The following is a 20458-nucleotide window of genomic DNA, read 5'->3' as shown; positions in this document are numbered from 1 at the left end:
TGAATTGAATAATAACTGCCACCTCATGGGTAGTAGAAAGGACGAAGTGATTTCACATAGATAAAAGTGCTCGCAAGCTTTCACCCCTCTTGCTGCACTTGGTCCATTCTCTTGCTTCTAAGCAGTCAGAGGCACGCTGGGGCTGTTAACTGGTCAGACCTCCATAGTAAGAGTTTCCATTCCCTCAGCCGAAGCTGGGTGGATGGAGCTGTCCAAGGAGCCCTGCGCTCAGGAGCCATGCCAACACTGGCACTGAACAGGGCACAGACCCCGGCCTGTGCGTTCCTGGGAGGTAGCGCCCCAGACCGTGGCTCGTCTAGATTCAACAAACCCTCGAAGGGGAGGGCAGGAAGGCGTCCAGAGGCCCGACCCCCACGTCTCTGCATTTTCTGAAGTTTCCCCTTTGAACACGTTCCTTTATTTATTGGGCCTCATTTAACCTCAGCCATGTCCTCCTGGGATCATTTATTTGGTAACTGTCACTCAGCCTGCTCTGGTATTAACCTCATAATCCTATTGATTTCCTCCAAGCTAGTTGGGGGCTTTCTCGACTTCTTCCCGGGGCCGGTAGGGGCTGATTCCCAGTTCTGGTCATTACCGAGGAAGAGGCCCCAGATGGGAAAGGGCCTGCCTGGAGGACCATCTAGGGGTTCCTGGTTCCCACCTTGGCTCCTTCCAGGCTCGGAGAGGCAGATTGGTGAGGCCTTAGATGCTTAAGTGTGAGGTAAAAGCGGCTGAGCACCCACCAACCCCGCCAGGAGTTCCCTGACTGGCTACTGAGGCCGTCTTTCAGCTCCAAAGGCCTGTGCTTCACCAATCGCAGCTTTGCTTGGCCAGGAGCCCCGCCCCCGTCCGCCATCTTGGACTCCGGACGGGTAAGGGGCCCAATCACTGCGGTGGAAGCGGGGAGGTGGGGCCGGGTCTGCAGTTCGTGCCCACGTGGCCGTGGGCCTGTGCCTTCCCGCCACCTGCGGCCGGAGCCTGGCCCCTGTCGAGCTGCAGCTGCAGCTCCCAGACACCACCCCTGCCCGTCGCCAGGGGATTAGTGTCCGTCTGTCTGTCGTTTGGGATCACCTCGGTGGGGGTTGTCCCAGCCCAGACCAGGGCGTCCCTTTTGCCCTTCCCACAACCACTCTCTCAAGGGCCCAACCTGGGCGGAAGGGATTGTGTTGGGGATCCAACAGGCTGGGGTGCTGATCTCTCCCAGAGCGGAGGTGTGGGGTGACGGGAGTCCCCCCTCCCCACCAAGCCTGAGCCACATGTGCTGGGAAGTTCATTTCCCCTTGTTTTGCAGAACGGGCTCAGGGATTGACCCCAGGAGTGACCCCAGTGTCAGGAGGCATTAATGATCTCCATACGGGCAATAAACAGACAGACTGGCTGGTTTGGTGTGGAGGTGCCCTGGAATGGGGCCGCCTTATTAGCCTCACATTCGCTCAAGGGTAGAGGCTTAATTAGCAAGGGCTCCCTCCCCCAAACATCCTTGAGCTCCTTGGGTACATGGTTGGAGACACTGGAGCCTCTGGCTGGTTCCTCTGCTCCTTGTAGGCCTTCTCAGGAGGCAACCTCTTGAGGGGTCAGCTTAGCCATTTGGCCACTTCGAACAGGAATTCTTGCTTGCTCCTGATGAAGTCTCTCTTCTAAAAAGCCTCCAAAGGCCAAATCCACACGTTCTGAGTCACCTCTCTTTTTTGTCTATAAGAACCCAGGAAGAAGAAGACCTTACTCTTCTTTAACTTAACTCTCCCTAAGCCCTATTTTCCCAAAGAGCAAGGGGACTAAGTAGGTGGTTACCAGCCTTTTGGGGGGTGGGAAACTGCCTAGACTATGAAAAACACAATCTGATTTGTCATATTTCCCTCCAAATGTATTTCCATCAGGTTGGTTACTTGTAAGTCTGTTGGGAGAGACAGACTTGTAAACAGATGCCCAGTAATAAAAGGGGCTCAGGGCTATGATCTATTTCCATGTTAAATGCGAAGAAAGTACAAAACGGGATAACTAACTCATCCTTCCTTGTTCCATGAGGTTCCATGAGGAGATAACATCAGAGTGCATCTTTGAAAGATGAATATGTGTAGGATCCTGAGAGGTAGAGGATGTGAAAAGTAAGTCCCAGGAGAGCAGAAGGGCAAGTATTGAGTTGGAAAAAAAGTTTATTCGTGTTTTTCCTAACCATCTTTATGAAAACCCTAACATTCTAAAGGAGATCAGTCCTGGGTGTTCTTTGGAAGGACTGAGGCTATAGCTGAAACTCCAATACTTTGGCCACCTCATACGAAGAGTTGACTCATTGGAAAAGACTCTGATGCTGGGAGGGATTGGGGGCAGGAGGAGAAGGGGACGACAGAGGATGAGATGGCTGGATGGCATCACCAACTCGATGGACATGAGTTTGAGTGAACTCCAGGAGTTGGTGATGGATGGGGAGCCCTGGCGTGCTGCAATTCATGGGGTCGCAAAGAGTTGGACACGACTGAGTGACTGAACTAAACTGAACAAACGTTTTGGCCAAAGCAATATAAAGGTTCAGGCGCTTTCCTGATGGCTCAGTCGGTAAAGAATCCACCTGCAGTGCAGGAGACATAGGAGACGCTGCTTCAATCCCAGGATTAGGAAGATCCACTGGTGAAGGAAATGGCAACCCACTCCAGTATTCTTGCCTGGGAAAGCCCTGGGCTACAGTCCATGGGGTCTCAAAGAGTCGGACACAACTGAGTGACTAAGCACGCACAATACAAAAGCACAAAGGGCATGTTTGAGGAGCAGCATAACTGCAGTGGTAGAAAATGAAGCTTCGTAGAAAGGTACAGTTTGGGAACAGCCTTGTAAACCCTGTTCATTAATCTATCTAGATAGTGATTGCAGGACATTGAGCTCCTCAGAGACAGCGCAAATGAGAGCTCAACAGGTACTGAGTGACTCAGCCTCACTGAGGAAAAATAATTCAATGTGAGCAAGGAGAGCCTAAGAAACTGAGAGGTAGATTGTCATCATATGCATTCTTTGTGCAGACTTAGCAATTTGCACAAGAAGGGAAGTCCCTGGCAGTCCAGTGGTTAAGGACCATTCGCTGTCCGATGCAAGGGGTGCAGGTTTGACCCCTGGTTGGGGAGCTGTGATCCCACATGACTCATGGCCAAAAGAACCAGAAGATAAAACAGATCTAATGTTGTAACAGATTCAATAAAGACGTTAAAAATGGTTCACAGAAGAAAAAAAAAAGGAAAAGCACAAGAAGAAACATCCAGATGCTTTAGTCAGTTTCTTGGAGTTTTGAATAGATCATGTCTATAAGGAGAAAGAAAAATTTGAAGACATAGCAAAGGCAGATAAGGCCCATTGTGAAAGAGACATGAAAACCTGTATCTCTCTTAAAGGGGAAACAGAAAAAAAAAGTTCAAGGGTACCCAAGAGGCTTCCTTCAGCCTTTTTCTTATTTTATTCTGAGTTTGACCCCAAATTCAAAGGAGAGCATCTGGGCCTATCCATTGGTGATGTTGCAGAGAACCTGGGAGAGATGAGGAATAACACTGCAGCAGATGACAAGCAAGCAGCCTTATAAAAAGAAGGTTGAAGGAAAAATATGGACAGGGTATTAGTGTCTACTGAGCCAAAGGAAGCTGATGTAGCAAAAAAGAGAGTCATCAAGGCTGAAAAAAAAGCAAGAAAAAGAAGATTAAAAGGGGGAGGAAGGGAAAGAGGAAGAAGATGATGTTGAATCAGTTGGTTCTATTGAAGTTTGTGTTTTTTTCTTGCCTTTAAAGCATTTATGGAGAAGGAAATGACAATCCACTCCAGTATTCTTGCCTGGAGAATCCCATGGACAGAGGAGCCTGGCAGGCTACAGTCCATGGGGTCGCAAAGAGTTGGACACAGCTGAGTGACAAAACAGCATAAAGCATTTAGCTCCCTCATACACAACTCCTTTTTAAGAAATAACTAAAATGTAAGGCTGGGTAAGATTTGTTTTTACACTGTACAGTGTCTTTTTTTTTTTTTTCCCTATAGTTACACTGCCAAATGTGTCTTTAGCTAGCTCTGTCCTGGTGGTATTTGCAATGGCTGCTAACCTGATACAGTGTGAGGGTTATAAATTGGTATGGAAATTTAAAGTAGTTTCTTGTTGGGCTTTCCTGGTGGTCCAGTGGCTAAGACTGCACTTCCCACTGCAGGGGGCACAGTTTCAACCCCTGATCAAGGAACTAAGATTCCACATGTCTTGTGGCCAATAATAAATACGTGAAAAATAAAAAGTACTTAAAAATAAAGCAGGCTTTTGTTGGTGCAGCACACAAATTAATTATATATGAGGATGGTAGTCTTCTCATCTTCAGTTGTCTTTGATGCAGTTTATATTAATACAAAATAATTGTTGTTCTGTTACTGAATACCACTCTGTAACTGCAAAAACAAAATGTTGCAGCAATTTTGTTGACCATCTGAATTCCTCTAAGTAAATACAATTTTAAAAATCAGTATTGTTGTTCTTTTCCTAGGTCTGAAACTTTTCTTATTGAGAGGAAGCTCCATTTTGGATCACATAAATTATTACCATGTTTATCTTTTCAATACAGTTAGCTGATAAAAAGCTATTGTCTACACACCTTGTATATGATGAAGGTAATAAAAATTGAATTGAGGCCAGAAAAACCCCACAACTCCCTCCCCCAAACCCAAACCAAAACCCAAGCAAAAACAATGGCAAAAAACTTTATTGAAGGGCAGTGGGTAGACATGAAGGGTTTTTAGCAGGAAACAGATCTGGACTGATCAGATTTATGTTTTAGAAGGTGACTGCTGGTAGGGTGGGTGGATTTAGGGGTGAAGAATGGTAACAGGAATACCAGTTATGAAGGCAGGGAAATTATTCAAAAGATGTTTAGAAGACGTGGAGTAGGAAAGAGGCTGGAGTTTAGGATGTCTCTGGGTAGGGATATGATAGACATTTGTGATTTTGTATCCAAAGAGTTGACTCTCCTTTTTCAGGGTCAGAATCCCAGTTTCATTGTAGAGGAAAGAGTCATTGTCATTGGGTAGAGTTGGATGAGAAGAGTTTCAGTGAAGGAGCTCTGCCCAGCCCCAGCCAAGACATTAGATGCTCTCTTCCTAGAATTCTAATCTTGAGCATCAAGGCAGAAAGAACAGAGGCAAAGGAATTGAATCATCCTCTTTGGACCTCAGCTTCCTTACCGTACAGTTCATTTAAGATTCAGCAAATGGACTTCCCTGGTAGTCCAGTGGTTAATGCTTTCCCTTCCACTGCATGGAGCGCGAGTTTGATCCGTGGTCTAGGAACTAAGATCCCATATGCTGTGTGGCACGGCAAAAAATAATAATAATAGATTTCAACAAATACTACATAGTGAGTAACATTCTTCTTCTTTTATTTAATTGAAGTACAGTTGTCTTACAATGTCATGTTTATTTCTACTGTATAGCAAAATGATTCAGTTATATGGTGTGTATGTATGCACGTATGCTTGATTCCTCAGTCATGTCTGACTCTTTATGACCCTATGAACTGTAGCCTGCCAGGTTCCTCTGTTCAGGGGATTTTCCAGGCAAGAATACTGGAGTGGGTTGCCATTTCCTTCTCCAGGGGATTGTCCTAGACCAGGGATCAAACCCACGTCTCCTGTGAATTCTTTACCACTGAGCCACAGGACAGGTTTTAATCCTTCCTGACCCAGAGATTGAACTCGTGTCTCCTGCATCTCCTGCATTGCAGGTGGGTTCTTTACTACTGAAGCATTGGAAAAGCCCGTGTGTGTATGTGTGTGTGTGTGTGTGTGCGTATGTGTGTGTGTGTGTGTGTGATTTTTCATAGTCTTTTCCATTATGGTTTCTCAGAGGATATTGAATATAGTTCCTTGTGATATACAGTAGGACATTGTTCTTTATCCATTCTGTATGAAATATTAATAGCATGTATCTGCTCATCTCAAACTCCCAATCCATCCCTCCCCACCCCACTTTGCCCTTGGCAGCATGGTAGGTAACATTCCTATTCTACATTCTCTAGTCTTCGTGCCCTGAAGGAGCCATTCACCTGAACCCACTGTTCAGCTCCCCATAGCTGCTCCTACCTCGGTCACTTCTGAGCCTGGATTTTGAGCCTTCCCTTCGAGTCAATGAGTTGCTTCATCCTTCCAATAAATCCCCTCTCTCTGCTTAAGCCAACCAGGTTCATTTCAACAACTCCGAAAACAGAACCCTATCTGTTTGTGATGACATTGAGAGAAGAGGCAGTGAGCAGAGATGAGTTTAGTTTTAGCTGTGCCAGGACTGTAGTTGGAAGGATGGGGGGCTGAAGATTCAGAACTCATCAGTGCATGGTGGGGATTCACACTGTAGCTGAGAAAACCACTAAGCAAGAATTCTTTAAAAGAAAAAAGAAAGAAAAGGAGACCAAGAAGAGAATCTGGAGGGTGTGGAAAAGAAGATAGGAAACTGGATGGGACTTGAACCCAGCCAAAACCGTGCTTGGGACTTGAACCCATGTGGCTGGGACTCAAACTCAGCCAAAACCCACAGTACTTACTTACTTTCAGGACCTAATGAAGCTTGGGTCCTTGATGTCTCATTGCAGAAAGAATTCAGCGAGAGACAAAGTGATAGGTAAGAAGTAAATTTATTCAGATACAGTGTCCACAGACGGTGTGTGGACCATCGTAGACGGCGAGTGCAGCCCTGAAATTTGGTGTGGTTAGTTTTTATAGGCTGGGTAATTTCATATGCTAATGAGTGGGAGGATTCAGTTCAGTTCAGTTCAGTCCCTCAGTTGTGTCTGACTCTTTGCGACCCCATGAATCACAGCACGCCAGGCCTCCCTGTCCATCACCATCTTGTGGAGTTCATTCAAACTCATGTGCATCGAGTCAGTGATGCCATCCAGCCATCTCATCCTCTGTCGTACCCTTCTCCTCGTGCCCTCAATCCCTCCCAGTATCAGGGTCTTTTCCAATGAGTCAACTCTTCGCATGAGGTGGCCAAAGTATTGGAGTTTCAGCTGTAGCATCAATCCTTCCAGTGAATACCCAGGGCTGATCTCCTTTAGGATGGACTTGTTGGATCTCCTTGCAGTCCAAGGGACTCTCAAGAGTCTTCTCCAACACCACAGTTCAAAAGCATCAGTTCTTCGGCACTCAGCTTTCTTCACAGTCCAACTCTCACAGCCATACGTGACCACTGGGAAAACCATAGCCTTGATTAGACGGACCTTTGTTCGCAAAGTAATATCTCTGCTTTTCAATATGTTATCTAGGTTGGTCATAACTTTCCTTCCAAGGAGTAAGCGTCTTTTAATTTCATGGCTGCAATCACCATCTGCAGTGATTTTGGAGCCCCCAAAAATAAAGTTTGACACTGTTTCCACTGTTTCCCCATCCATTCCCCATGAAGTGATGGGACCAGATGCCATTATCTTAGTTTTCTGAATGTTGAGCTGTAAGCCAACTTTTTCACTCTCCTCTTTCATTTTCATCAAGAGGCTTTTTTAGTTCCTCGTTCCTCTTCACTTTCTGCCTTAAGGGTGGTGTCATCTGCATATCTGAGGTTATTGATATCTCTCCCGGCAACCTTGATTCCAGCCTGTGCTTTTTCCAGCCCAGCGTTTCTCATGATGTACTCTGCATATAAGTTAAATGTAAAGCAGGGTGACAATATGCAGCCTTGATGTACTCCTTTTCCTATTTGGAACCAGTCTGTTGTTCCATGTCCAGTTCTAACTGTTGCTTCCTGACCTGCATATAGGTTTCTCAAGAGGCAGGTCAGGTGGTCTGGTATTCCCATCTCTTTCAGAATTTTCCTTAGTTTATTGTTATCCTCACAGTCAAAGGCTTTGGCATAGTCAATAAAGCAGAAATGGATGTTTTTCTGGAACTCTCTTGCTTTTTCCATGATCCAGCAGATGTTGGCAATTTGATCTCTGGTTCCTCTGCCTTTTCTAAAACCAGCTTGAACATCTGGAAGTTCACGGTTCACGTATTGCCGAAGCCTGGCTTGGAGAAAGTTGAGCATTACTTTACTAGCGTGTGAGATGAGTGCAATTGTGCAGTAGTTTGAGCATTCTTTGGCATTGCCTTTCTTTGGCATTGCCTTTCTTTGGGATTGGAATGAAAACTGACCTTTTCCAGTCCTGTGGCCACTGCTGAGTTTTCCAAATTTGCTGGCATATTGAGTGCAGCACTTTCACACCATCATCTTCCAGGATTTGAAATAGCTCAACTGGAATTCCATCCCCTCCACTAGCTTTGTTCGTAGTGATGCTTTCTAAGGCCCACTTGACTTCACATTCCAGGATGTCTGGCTCTAGGTGAGTGATCACACCATCATGATTATCTGGGTCGTGAAACTCTTTTTTGTACAGTTCTTCTGTGTATTCTTGCCACCTCTTCTTAATATTTTCTGCTTCTGTTAGGTCCATACCATTTCTGTCCTTTATCGAGCCCATCTTGGCATGAATATTCCAACTATTTTTGGGAAGGGGCAGAGATTTCCAGGATTTGGGCCACCACCCACTCCTTGGTCTCTTAACAGTGGCTTGGAACTGTCATGGTGCCTCTGGGTGTGGCATTTCACTTGCTGATTGAGGATCAAGGCCTGGTCTTGTCTGCCAACTTGGTCCCATTTGATTCTAATGGGTTTATGTTGTGTCCTTGGGCTATGCCAGTCTTTCAAAAGTTGTGCCCTGCCTCCTTCCCTCCTGTTACAGATTCAGTTAAAGGTTTGGCCAAGAAGGGGTGCAGTCCTGGCAGAAAAAGAACTTTTTTGGAGCAAGGAAGAGGTCAGTATAGTGTAAGATACTGGCCAGAGTGTTACAGAGGAGAATAAATGACTGGGGATGTTAGAAAGAGCAGATGGAGTGTAGGGAAGAGAAGAGTCGACCTCCCTCCAGACTGTTGGAGGCTCAGATGAGCTGGCTGCAGTGAATTGGGTTTGGGGGGGCCACCAAATGAGAAGCTGGTACTCTGATTTCCCGGGGGCTTCTGGAAAGAGCAATTTAGTGGGTGCCTCCTGTATCATCCTTCTCTCTTGTGGACATTAACAAAAATTTGCCAGTAAGTCCCCCACGCCCCACTGGACCCCTCACCTACCCAGAGGACCTGTCCTGGGGAACTCTGTCTCAGACTCAGCAAGGAGCCTAGGGCCCAGCCGAGAAGCTGAAGACAACCTGCCATGGTCCTGGATCCCTGCAGCAGACTCTCCTTCACAACCCACCCTTCCATCTCACTGCGGCTGCCGCCCAGACTCAACCAGCAGACAGTAAAGCCTCCAAGATTGACTCCAAATCCCCACCCCACCCCGCTTCTCAGACTCCAAAGTCCCCTGAACACAGCTCTCCCACAGTGTCTGCCTGCATCTTGTTCACTGGGCACCCCTTCTCTCCTCTGACTTCCTGCCTATGCGCACACTTCAGACTTTCCATACCTGAGCCAGCAATAGCCCTGAGGAGTAGAAACAGAGGAAGTGGGATCATCACGCCCTTTTTATAAATAAGGAAACTGAGGCTCAGGGAAGTAAAGAGATCTTCCCAAAGTCACACAAATAGAAAGTGGCCTGTGGAGACTTCTGGAATCCGATGCCTTCTAGAAGCCAGGCCCTGGAATCTAGAAGCCAATGCAAAGAAATAGAGGAAAACAACAGAATGGGAAAGACTAGCGATCTCTTCAAGAAAATTAGAGATATCAAGAAATGGTATGGACCTAACAGAAGCAGAAGATATTAAGACAAGGTGGTAAAAATACACAGAAGAACTGTACAAAAAAGATCATGACCCAGGTAATCATGATGGTGTGATCACTCACCTAGAGCCAGACATCCTGGAATGTGAAGTCAAGTGGGCCTTAGAAAGCATCACTACGAACAAAGCTAGTGGAGGGGATGGAATTCCAGGTGAGCTATTTCAAATCCTGGAAGATGATGGTGTGAAAGTGCTGCACTCAATATGCCAGCAAATTTGGAAAACTCAGCAGTGGCCACAGGACTGGAAAAGGTCAGTTTTCATTCCAATCCCAAAGAAAGGCAATGCCAAAGAAAGGCAATGCCAAAGAAAGGCAATGCCAAAGAATACTCAAACTACTGCACAATTGTACTCATCTCACATGCTAATAAAGTAATGCTCAAAATTCTCCAAGCCAGGCTTCGGCAATACGTGAACCGTGGACTTCCAGATGTTCAAGCTGGTTTTAGAAAAGGCAGAGGAACCAGAGATCAAGTTGCCAACATCTGCTGGATCATGGAAAAAGCAAGAGAGTTCCAGAAAAACATCCATTTCTGCTTTATTGACTATGCCAAAGCCTTTGACTGTGTGGATCACAATAAACTGTGGAAAATTCTGAAAGAGATGGGAATACCAGACCACCTGACCTGCCTCTTGAGAAACCTATATGCAGGTCAGGAGGCAACAGTTAGAACTGGACATGGAACAACAGACTGGTTCCAAATAGGAAAAGGAGTACATCAAGGCTGCATATTGTCACCCTGCTTTACATTTAACTTATATGCAGAGTACATCATGAGAAACGCTGGGCTGGAAGAAGCACAGGCTGGAATCAAGGTTGCCGGGAGAAATATCAATAACCTCAGATATGCAGATGACACCACCCTTAAGGCAGAAAGTGAAGAGGAACTAAAAAGCCTCTTGATGAAAATGAAAGAGGAGAGTGAAAAAGTTGGCTTACAGCTCAACATTCAGAAAACTAAGATAATGGCATCTGGTCCCATCACTTCTTGGGAAATAGATGGGGAAACAGTGGAAACAGTGTCAAACTTTATTTTGGGGGGCTCCAAAATCACTGCAGATGGTGATTGCAGCCATGAAATTAAAAGACGCTTACTCCTTGGAAGGAAAGTTATGACCAACCTAGATAACATATTGAAAAGCAGAGATATTACTTTGCCAACAAAGGTCTGTCTAGTCAAGGCTATGGTTTTCCCAGTGGTCACGTATGGCTGTGAGAGTTGGACTGTGAAGAAAGCTGAGTGCCGAAGAACTGATGCTTTTGAACTGTGGTGTTGGAGAAGACTCTTGAGAGTCCCTTGGACTGCAAGGAGATCCAACAAGTCCATCCTAAAGGAGATCAATCCTGGTTGTTCATTGGAGGGACTGATGTTGAAGCTGAAACTCCAATACTTTGGCCACCTCATGCGAAGAGTTGACTCGTTGGAAAAGACCCTGATGCTGGGAGGGATTGGGGGCAGGAGGAGAAGGGTATGACAGAGGATGAGATGGTTAGATGGCATCACTGACTCGATGGACATGAGTTTGAGTGAAGTCTGGGAGTTGGTAATGGACAGGGAGGCCTGGAGTGCTGTGATTCATGGGGTCCCAAGGAGTCAGACAGGACTGAGCGACTGAACTGAACTGAGTGCCATTGTCGCCTCTCTGCTAGCACAGCACAGGCTGTTGGCTTCTGCAGTTTGACTGGAGGTGTTCTGGGGCGTCCTGGGTGCAGCGGTCAAGAGTTTGGCCTCTGGACTCATGCACCTTGGGTATTACCTTGGGTAATTTAGCCTCTCTGGGCTTCAGTTTCCTCATCTGTAAAATAAGCAAATAAAAAAGAAAGAAAGTAAAAGTTTTAGTCTCTAACTTGTGTCTCTTTGCAACCCCAGGGACTGTAGCCCACCAGGATCCTCTGTCCCTGGAATTCTCCAGGCAAGAATACTGGAGTGAGTTGCCATTCCCTTCTTCAGGGGAACTTCTCGACCCAGAGATCAAACCTGGGTCTCCTGCATTGCAGGTGGATTCTTTACTGTCTGAACCACCAGGGAAGACATAAGATGAGCAAAATAATACCCATTTATATAATCAGATCATTAAGTATTTGGAAAGCATTTAGAACACTACATAGTAAATAGATTTACTTGAAAGAAAATCAGTGAACCCAGGGATTTAGGCAGGATAGCACTTGGTTGAAAAAGATGAGATCCAATCACTCATGGTGCTGCTGCTTTAGAATCAAATATCTGCCTTATAGGAAATCTGCCAGTCACAGCAGGCTGCAGAGGAAGCAGAAGAGCTAACCACTGTCAACATTCTACCATATTCCCTTCACTCCTTTCGTTCTAAAAAACAATTTTTTTTAATGTATTAAATTTATTGAAATAGACCTAGAAAAGTCAGTCATCAGCTTTGCAGATGAGGGTCATTTTGATGAACCATTGAGTGCCTTTTGTGCCCATGTAAGCATTGGTGTCTGGGTTTTGTTTTTTTTTAATGTTTTTAGGGTTTTATCCCCTTTCCAATTAATATTTAGTTCATTACTTGTGCTCTTGGCTACTTGTAACAGCAAAGAGTGGGAACAATAGAAATGTTACTTAATCATGACCACTTACCAAATTGTATGAGTGGTGTGATCCAAGTTTTATAAAAAATTAGTTACATCTCAGCAGGAGTACATGGGAAGGTGTGGCCAGTAGTTGCCCCAGGGAAGATAGGGTTGTGGGTGTTCTACTTTGTTGTTTTGTGGGTTATGTTTTCCTTTGGCTCATCTGTAAATTTTTCTATAATGAGTATGTATTGCTATTTTTATCACCAAAATAGAAATAAGAACAATAATGATAAACAACAGCTAGCTTTAAACACTTACCGTATGCCCGTGTATTAAATCCTTGATACCAGCTTCCCAGGTGGCTCTAGTGATAAAGAATCTGCCTGCTAGGACAGGAAACACAAGAGACGAGGATTCGATCCTTGGGTTGGAAGGATTCCCTGGAGGAGGAAATGGCTATCTGCTCCAATATTCTTGCCTGAAAAATTCCATGGACAGAGGAGCCTGGCGGGCTACAGTCCATGGGGTCGCAAAGAGTCAGACAAGACTGACCGAGCTTGCACGCACACATCCCCATTAGCTCATTACATTAAGTAAACATAAACTATGAATTCCCTAAGTGGGTGCATCAGCATAATGTAGACGTTGTTATCCACTTTTTAAAATAAACTTTTATTTCAGAATAGATTTATAGAAAAGTTGCAATAGGAGTTCCCCGGTGGCTTAATGGCTAGGATTCCAGGCTTTCACTGCTGTGACCCAGCTTCAATCCCTGGTCAGGAAACTGAGATCCTGCAAGTCACCCAGTGAGGTCAGAAAAACAAAGTTGCAAAGATGGACATCCCAGATGGCTCACCTCCAGTCTCCCCTACTGTTAGCATCTTTTACACCACATGAATATGGTATATTCGTCCCAACTAGTGAGTGAATATTATACATTGTTAACCAAATAGAGGCTGCTGCTGCTGCTAAGTCACTTCAGTCGTGTCCGACTCTCTGCGACCCCAGAGACGGCAGCCCACCAGGCTCCCCCGTCCCTGGGCTTCTCCAGGCAAGAGCACTGGAGTGGGTTGCCATTTCCTTCTCCAATGCAGGAAAGTGAAAAGTGAAAGTGAAGTCGCTCAGTTGTGTCGGACTCTTAGCGACCCCGTGGACTGCAGCCTACCAGGCTCCTCCGTCCATGGGATTTTCCAGGCAAGAGTACTGGAGTGGGGTGCCATTGCCTTCCTTGATTCAGATTTCCTTAGTTTTTTGCTTCCTGTCCTTTTTCTGCTCCGGGATCCCATCCAGTATATCACATCACATTTAGTCATCATCCCTCCTGAGGCTCCTCTTGGCCGAGACAGTCCAGCTTTCCCTGTGCTCAGTGACCTGCCAGCTTTAAAGACTGTGTGTGAGGTGCTCAGTTGATCTCTTTGTGACCCCATGGACTGTGGCCCTCCAGACTCCTCTGTCTGTGGGATTCTCCAGGCAAGAGTATTGGAGTGGGTTGCCATGCCTTCCTCCTCCCTCCCAATCCAGGGATTAAACCCGTATCTCAACGTCTCCTGCATTGGCAGGCGGGGCTCTTTAAAACTAGCGCCACTGCTGGTCAGGTATGTGGATTCTGCCCCATGATTGGGGTTTTTCTCATGTGTTTTTCGTGATTAGACTGGGATCGTGGGTTTGAGAGAGGAAACCCTCAGAGGTTTCTGAAGCATCCTTCTCATCACATCCTATCAGAGGGACATGTTATCCAGATGACGTATCACTGATGATACTGACCTTGATCACTCGGGTGAGGTGATGTTTGCCAGGTTTCAGCTGTGACGTTCTCTGCTTTTTCGGGAAGAAGGAAGGCGCTGCCCACGTTTTAGGACTGGGGGAGGGGCATTTACATCCATTATTTGAAATTCTTCACAGTAGATTTCCCCATTCTCAGTTTATTTATTTATTCAATCACTTAGTTATATCAGTATAACCTCTCAGACATTCATGTCATACTTTGGATTATGATCCAACGCTACGTTATTTATTTTGTCACTCACCTTTTTGCATGTTGGCCATTGGGAGTTCTTTCAGCTGGCTCCTGGGTCCCTTTGACATCCCACCATTATCATCCACCTTCCACGGATGAAAAAAATAAAATTGAGAGAAGATGACTCAGCAGAAGGGTCACACTTCGGGAGAACAGAGGTCTCTTTCTAACTTCTGGGCAGCCAGTATGATCATTAGATAACACTGTCTCCTCTAAACACACACACACACGTTTTAAGAAATTTTGGAGTTTGGATAAACTTTGCCCTGCTTATAAAATTTTTCTAATTTTTATTAATCAGTAATCTTGGCTATGGTACCTTTTCATGACTTTGTGTGTGTGTGTGTGTGTGTGTATGTGTGTGTGTGAACATCTAGTTTTTCCCACAGATCCTTGTAGTTATATATTAATTTTGTTTTGATAAATATTGTTGGACATGGCAGTTATTTCAAATGTTTGCTAACATAGACAACATAGAGAAGAAATCGGAGAAGGCAATGGCACCCCACTCCAGTACTCTTGCCTGGAAAATCCCATGGATGGAGGATGGATGGAGGAGGGCTGCAGTCCATGGGGTCGCTAAGAGTCGGACACGACTGAGCGACTTCACTTTCACTTTTCATTTTCAGGCATTGGAGAAGGAAATGGCAACCCACTCCAGTGTTCTTGCCTGGAGAATCCCAGGGACGGGGGAGCCTGGTGGGCTGCCGTCTATGGGGTCGCACAGAGTCCGACACGACTGATGTGACTTAGCAGCAGCAGCAGCAATAGAGAAGAAATAATTAGCTATAAAAATTAGAAATAATAAGTAGATTTAATGCTCCTTAAAAAGATGGACAGAAATGCTTAAAGGCGTCTAAAGGTTGCAATACTACTTCACAAGCAACTAAAAATTCAAGGACTTTCAAAGCAGCAGCTGTGGATATATGTTCATCGTTTCCAAGGCCATGCGGTTGATGGGTCTGCTTTGGGCCAGCTACCTGGAGCCCGTCTGCTGGCTCCTGTCTGCCGGATAACTTCCTACAGCACAAGTGGCTTGGGCATACTTCCGGTTTCCAGTAGGGCTCCTGCAATGTCCATACCCCCTGCCCCCACTGCCACCCCTGATCTGAAAGCTGCAAGACAACAGAGTCCACAGAGGAAAGACTGCCAGCTGTCCGCACCATGATGCCGAGCGCTCCCCATCCTCCCCGGGGCTGTCCCAGCACAGCCCAGCAGGTGGCTGGCACGCTCAAGGCTTACACGCTCCATCCTCTGCCCAGAGCTACCCTCCTCCCACCTGCCACCACCTTGGTCACCCCGACCTCTGCACGTACCTCCCACAACAAAACCCTGTGAGCGGGGCAAGGGCAGGAACTGATGCCCAGAGGAGGGGAAACCGAGGCACAGAGGTTAAGGGAGCCAGCCAGAGGCAGAGTCAGGCAGGGCTAGAAGCCAAGCATCTCGCTCCTAGTCCAGGGCCCCTTCCTGCTCCCTGGCTGCAGGGGGAGTCTGCCCTGGACCCTCTTCTGTGATGGGAGATGCTGACCCAAGACCTTCCCGTCTCTTGCTGTGCTCGGCTTGGTGTCTGTGCGGCTCCTCAGGGGTGGTGGTCTTCTTGCTTCTGCCAACACAAGAGGAAGCAGTGGAGCACTGGGGGGCCCCCAGCCTCTCCCCTCGGACCCCGCCAGTCAAAGACAGGACCAAAGTCAGGAGGAAACACCCATGCAGGGCGGACACCCTGGGGCCCGCACGTGCAGCCCAAGGTGGCCTAGACCAAGGTTTCTCAACCTACACTGTTGGCATTTGCGGCCAAATAATGCCTGTAGTGGGACTGCCCTGTGGTTGCGGGACACTCAGCAGTGTCCTGTCCCTCTCCAGGGGCCTTTTGCATCCCTACTCCAGGTTATGGAAACCCCAAATATCTCCAAACATTGCCACTGTCCTTTGGGAGGGAGGTCAAAAATTACCCTCATGTAGAAACACTGGCCTAAACAGCCAACCTCTGGGTTCTGAGGATAGTGTCTGCCTTGATTACATTCTTTTCCAGAAATATATTCCTATTTATTCAATATGTAACCAACTGTGACTTGATTTGTATACTTTTAAGATTGAAAGCAAAAGGAGAGGGCGGCAGAGGATGAGATGCTTAGATAGCATCACCGACTCAGTGGACGTGAATTTGAGCAAACTCCAGGAGACAGCGGAGGAGAGGGAGGCCTGGTGTGCTGCAGTCTGTGGGGTCACAAGGAGTCAAACATGACTTGGCCACTGAACAACAATGACAACAAAGCAACTTTTCACATCAGCGATTTACAAATTTTTTATCAGAGCATGATGTCCTAATTTGGGGGTTTTAAACTATGGTCTCTGTGGCCTGTTCTCAAAGAAAGGACAGCAATCATCTTACAGCTAAGACTGAACTCCTATCCTTGACCCAAAGTTCCAGTGTCCTGTGGAAGAATCCGGCTGGTTTTGGGAAAGGGTGTAGCTGCTGACCCGAGGCGTTGGGGCATCTCTGGCAGTGACACAGACCCTTCCTGAATGTTGTCTATGCACCACACAGCCTCCTGGTGAGCAGGGGCTTTGCCCGTGAAAGCAGGATGGCAGCTTGCAGAGCAGACGGTGCTTACAGCCCTTGTGAGTCTTCTGTGGCCTAAGTGAGCACAGGACAGAATATCCCCCCAACACACCCACCTTCCCACCACAAACAGGGTGGGCAGTGTGTTTCCTAGGTTAGCACTGAGTTCTCAGGCCAGAGGAGCAGACACTGTCTCATCAAAAGATACATATATTTGGTCCATACTGCAGTCTCAAAAAAAACTTTCGCCCTTCTGAAAGATGGTGGGCTTGAAGTAGAGAGCTCTGTTTTTTGCTTTTCCCAGGATGGACCAATAAGGGGAGAGTCAACCAGACAGGGGTACTTTTGGCAGACAGGTGAGGTCTGGGGATGGAGGGAAAGATGTTGGTAAACTTTGACTCTCACTGACCAGAGGCAGAGTGGGTAGTTCAGTTCAGTTCAGTCGCTCAGTTGTGTCCAGCTCTTTGTGACCCCATGGATTGCCACACACCAGGCTCCCCTGTCCATCACCAACTCCCGGAGCTTGCTCAAACTCATGTCCATAGAGTTGGTGATGCCATTCAACAATCTCATCCATTCTCTGTCATCCCCTTCTCCTCCTACCTTCAATATTTCCCAGCATCAGGGTCTTTTCCAATGAGTCAGTTCTTTGCATCAGGTGGCCAAAGGATTGGAGTTTCCGCTTCAGTATCAGTCTTTCCAATGAATATTCAGGACTGATTTCCTTTAGGATGGACTGGTTGGATCTCCTTGCAGCCCAAGGGACTCTCTCAAGAGTATTCTCCAAAACCACAGTTCAAAAGAATCAGTTCTTTGGCACTCAGCTTTCTTTATCGTCCAACTCTCACATCCATACATGCCTACTGGAAAAACCATAGCTTTGACTAGACAGATCTTTGTTGGCAAAGTAATGTCTCTGCTTTTTAATATGATGTCTAGGTTCATCATAGCTTTTCTTCTAAGGAGCAAGTGTCTTTTAATTTCAGGGCTGCAGTTACCATCTGCAGTGATTTTGGAGCCCAAAAAAATAAAGTCTGTCACTATTTCCACTGTTTCCCCATCTATTTGCCATGAAGTGATGGGACCAGAAGCCATGAACTTCGTTTTTTGAATGTTGAGTTTTAAGCCAACTTTTCACTCTCCTCTTTCACTTTCATCAGGAGGTTCTTCAGTTCCTCTTCACTTTCTGCCATAAGGGTGGTGTCATCTGCATATCTGACATTATTGATATTTCCCCCAGCAGTCTTGATTCCAGCTTGTGACTCATCCAGACTGGTGATTCACATGATGTACTCTGCATATAAGTTAAATAAGCAATATACAGCCTTGATGTACTCCTTTCCTGATTTGGAACCAGTCCATTGTTCCACGTCTGGTTCTAACTGTTGCTTCTTGATGTGCATAAAGATTTCTCAGGAGGCAGGTCAGGTGGTCTGGTATTCCCCTCTCTTTCAGAATTTTCCACAGTTTGTTGTGATCCACACAAAGCTTTGGCATAGTCAATAAAGCAGAAATAGATGTTTTTCTGGAACTCTCTTGCTTTTTCAATGATCCAGTGGATGTTGGCAATTTGATCTCTGGCTCCTCTGCCTTTTCTAAGTCCAACTTGAACATCTGGAAGTTTACGGTTCATGTATTGCTGAAGCCTGGCTTGGAGAATTTTGAGCATTACTTTACTAGCATGTGAGATGAGTGCAATTGTGCAGTAGCTTGAGAATTCTTTGGCATTGCCTTTCTTTGGGATTGGAAAGAAAACTGACCTTTTTCAGTCCTGGTACTCCCTTCCAATTCAAAGTTCTTTCCTTTGGCCATGTACAGCATTCCCACCTGTGCCTGAAACGGAGATCAAGTCAAACACTTTCTCTAAACTTACCTGATCTGAAGATTTACTTGGGCACTTGTTGAAAATAAAGATTCCCAGGCTCTTTCAGCAATTCTGACTCAGTAGGTCAGGGACTGAGCCCAGATGTTTCTAGTATCTGTAACAAGCACCTCATGGGCTTCCCTGGTGACCCAGAGTAAAGAATCTGCCTGCCAAGCAGGACACTCATGTTTGATCCCTGTGTGGGGAAGATCCCCTAGAGGAGGAAATGGCAACCCACTCCAGTATTCTTGCCTGAGAAATCCCATGAACAGAAGAGCCTGGTGGGCTGTAGTCCATGGGGTCGCAAAGAATGGGACATGACATAGCATCTGAACAACAACAAGCACCTCAAGCAAGCTGGGTGACACCGAGGAGGCAAATTTGTATTCTTTGCCCCTGGCATGTTCTTTTCATCTAGCTTCTCTCTCTCTTTGAGAACTTGGTAAGTTCTGGTACCACCTGGGGCTCCTGAGGATGGGACCTTTCCATCTCTAGAGTCGACCAGATGCCTACACAGAGGGAAGTTCAATACATTTTTGTGGACTAAGTAAGTTCTCAAATAGACCTCCTCCCAGGCAAGTCCCATGTCCTATTTTTATTGGAGTAGAGGATGAAGTATTTAAGATACAAACTTCATAGAATTTTCTTTTTAATCAACTTCATTGAGATACAGTTTTACATACAATAGATGGCACCCATTTAAAGTATCTATTGGATGAGTTCTGACAAGTGACAAGTTCTGACAAGTTCAGCATTGATATAACCACAAATACAAGATAAAGACTATTCCATCATACCCAAGAGTCCTGTCTTGTCCCTTTGCAGATAGTCCCCCTTTTGCTTCGGCTCCAGGAAACTTTTCCCTGGCAACTTCCTATCACTATAGATTAGTTTGCGTTCTCTATCAGTTCAGTTCAGTCAGTCCGTTGTGTCTGATTCCTTGGAACCCCATGGACTGCAGCACACCAGGCCTCCCTGTCTATCACCAACTCCTGGAGCTTGCTCAAACTCATGTCCATAGAGTTGGTGATGCCATTCAACCATCTCATCCTCTGTCATCCCCTTCTCCTCCTACCTTCAATCTTTCCCAGCATCAGGGTCTTTTCCAATAAGTCGGTTCTTTGCATCAGGTGGCCAAAGGATTGGAGTTTCTGCTTCAGCATCAGTCCTTCCAATGAATATTCAGGACTGATTTCCTTTAGGATGGACTGGTTTGATCTCCTTGCAGTCCAAGGGACTCTCAAGAGTCTTCTTCAACACCACAGTTCAAAAGCATCAATTCTTCGGTGCTCCGCTTTCTTTATAGTCCAACTATCACATCCATATATGACCACTGGAAAAACCATAGCTTTGACTAGATGGACTTTTGTCAGCATTCTGTGTAATTACATGTAAATAGAATCACACAGTATGTATTCTTTTGTGTCTGGCTTCTCTCTAAAATCTAATGATTTTAGATTCATCCATACTGATGGGTAAATGTATCACCCTTATTGCTGAGTAGTGTTCCATTGTATGGATATTACCACAATTTGTTTATTCAGTCACCTGGCGATGGGCATTTAGATTGCTTCCAGATTTGGCTGTTGTAAATAAAACGTCCATAAACGTTCACGTACAAGTCTGTGTGTGGAAATACGTTTTCATTTCTCATGGAATTTTCTAGGACTGGGGTAGAGGTAGCCAGGAGTAAGGACACAAGAAAAAGCCCTCCCTCATCTGTTAAGTCAATAAACATTTAT

The 20458-nt window shown here is 45.9% G+C and overlaps 1 protein-coding gene and 1 pseudogene across 6 annotated transcripts in view; one reads left to right on the top strand and one right to left on the bottom strand.

The window, feature by feature from the left end:
• The window catches only part of TBX4 (T-box transcription factor 4), a 37876-nt gene extending 37155 nt beyond the window's left edge, over nt 1–721 (bottom strand). For 3 of the 6 annotated variants that reach the window (XM_086355619.1, XM_086355620.1, XM_086355625.1), the window contains exon 1: nt 599–721. The gene's annotated coding sequence lies outside the window, so the exon portion shown is untranslated. The remainder of the gene's footprint in view (nt 1–598) is intronic. The other 3 variants (XM_086355624.1, XM_086355626.1, XM_086355623.1) reach the window with 2 other exon arrangements.
• Nucleotides 238–13970, top strand: LOC147352649 (high mobility group protein B1-like; annotated as a pseudogene).
• The last annotated feature ends 6488 nt before the right edge of the window (nt 13971–20458 follow it).

Source organism: Bos grunniens, chromosome 19 (genome assembly GCF_055505025.1).
Source record: "Bos grunniens cultivar Pamir isolate PY7600 chromosome 19, Bosgru_T2T1.0, whole genome shotgun sequence".
Classification (NCBI taxonomy): Eukaryota; Metazoa; Chordata; class Mammalia; order Artiodactyla; family Bovidae; genus Bos; species Bos grunniens.
This window is presented reverse-complemented; position numbering and strand designations above follow the sequence as displayed.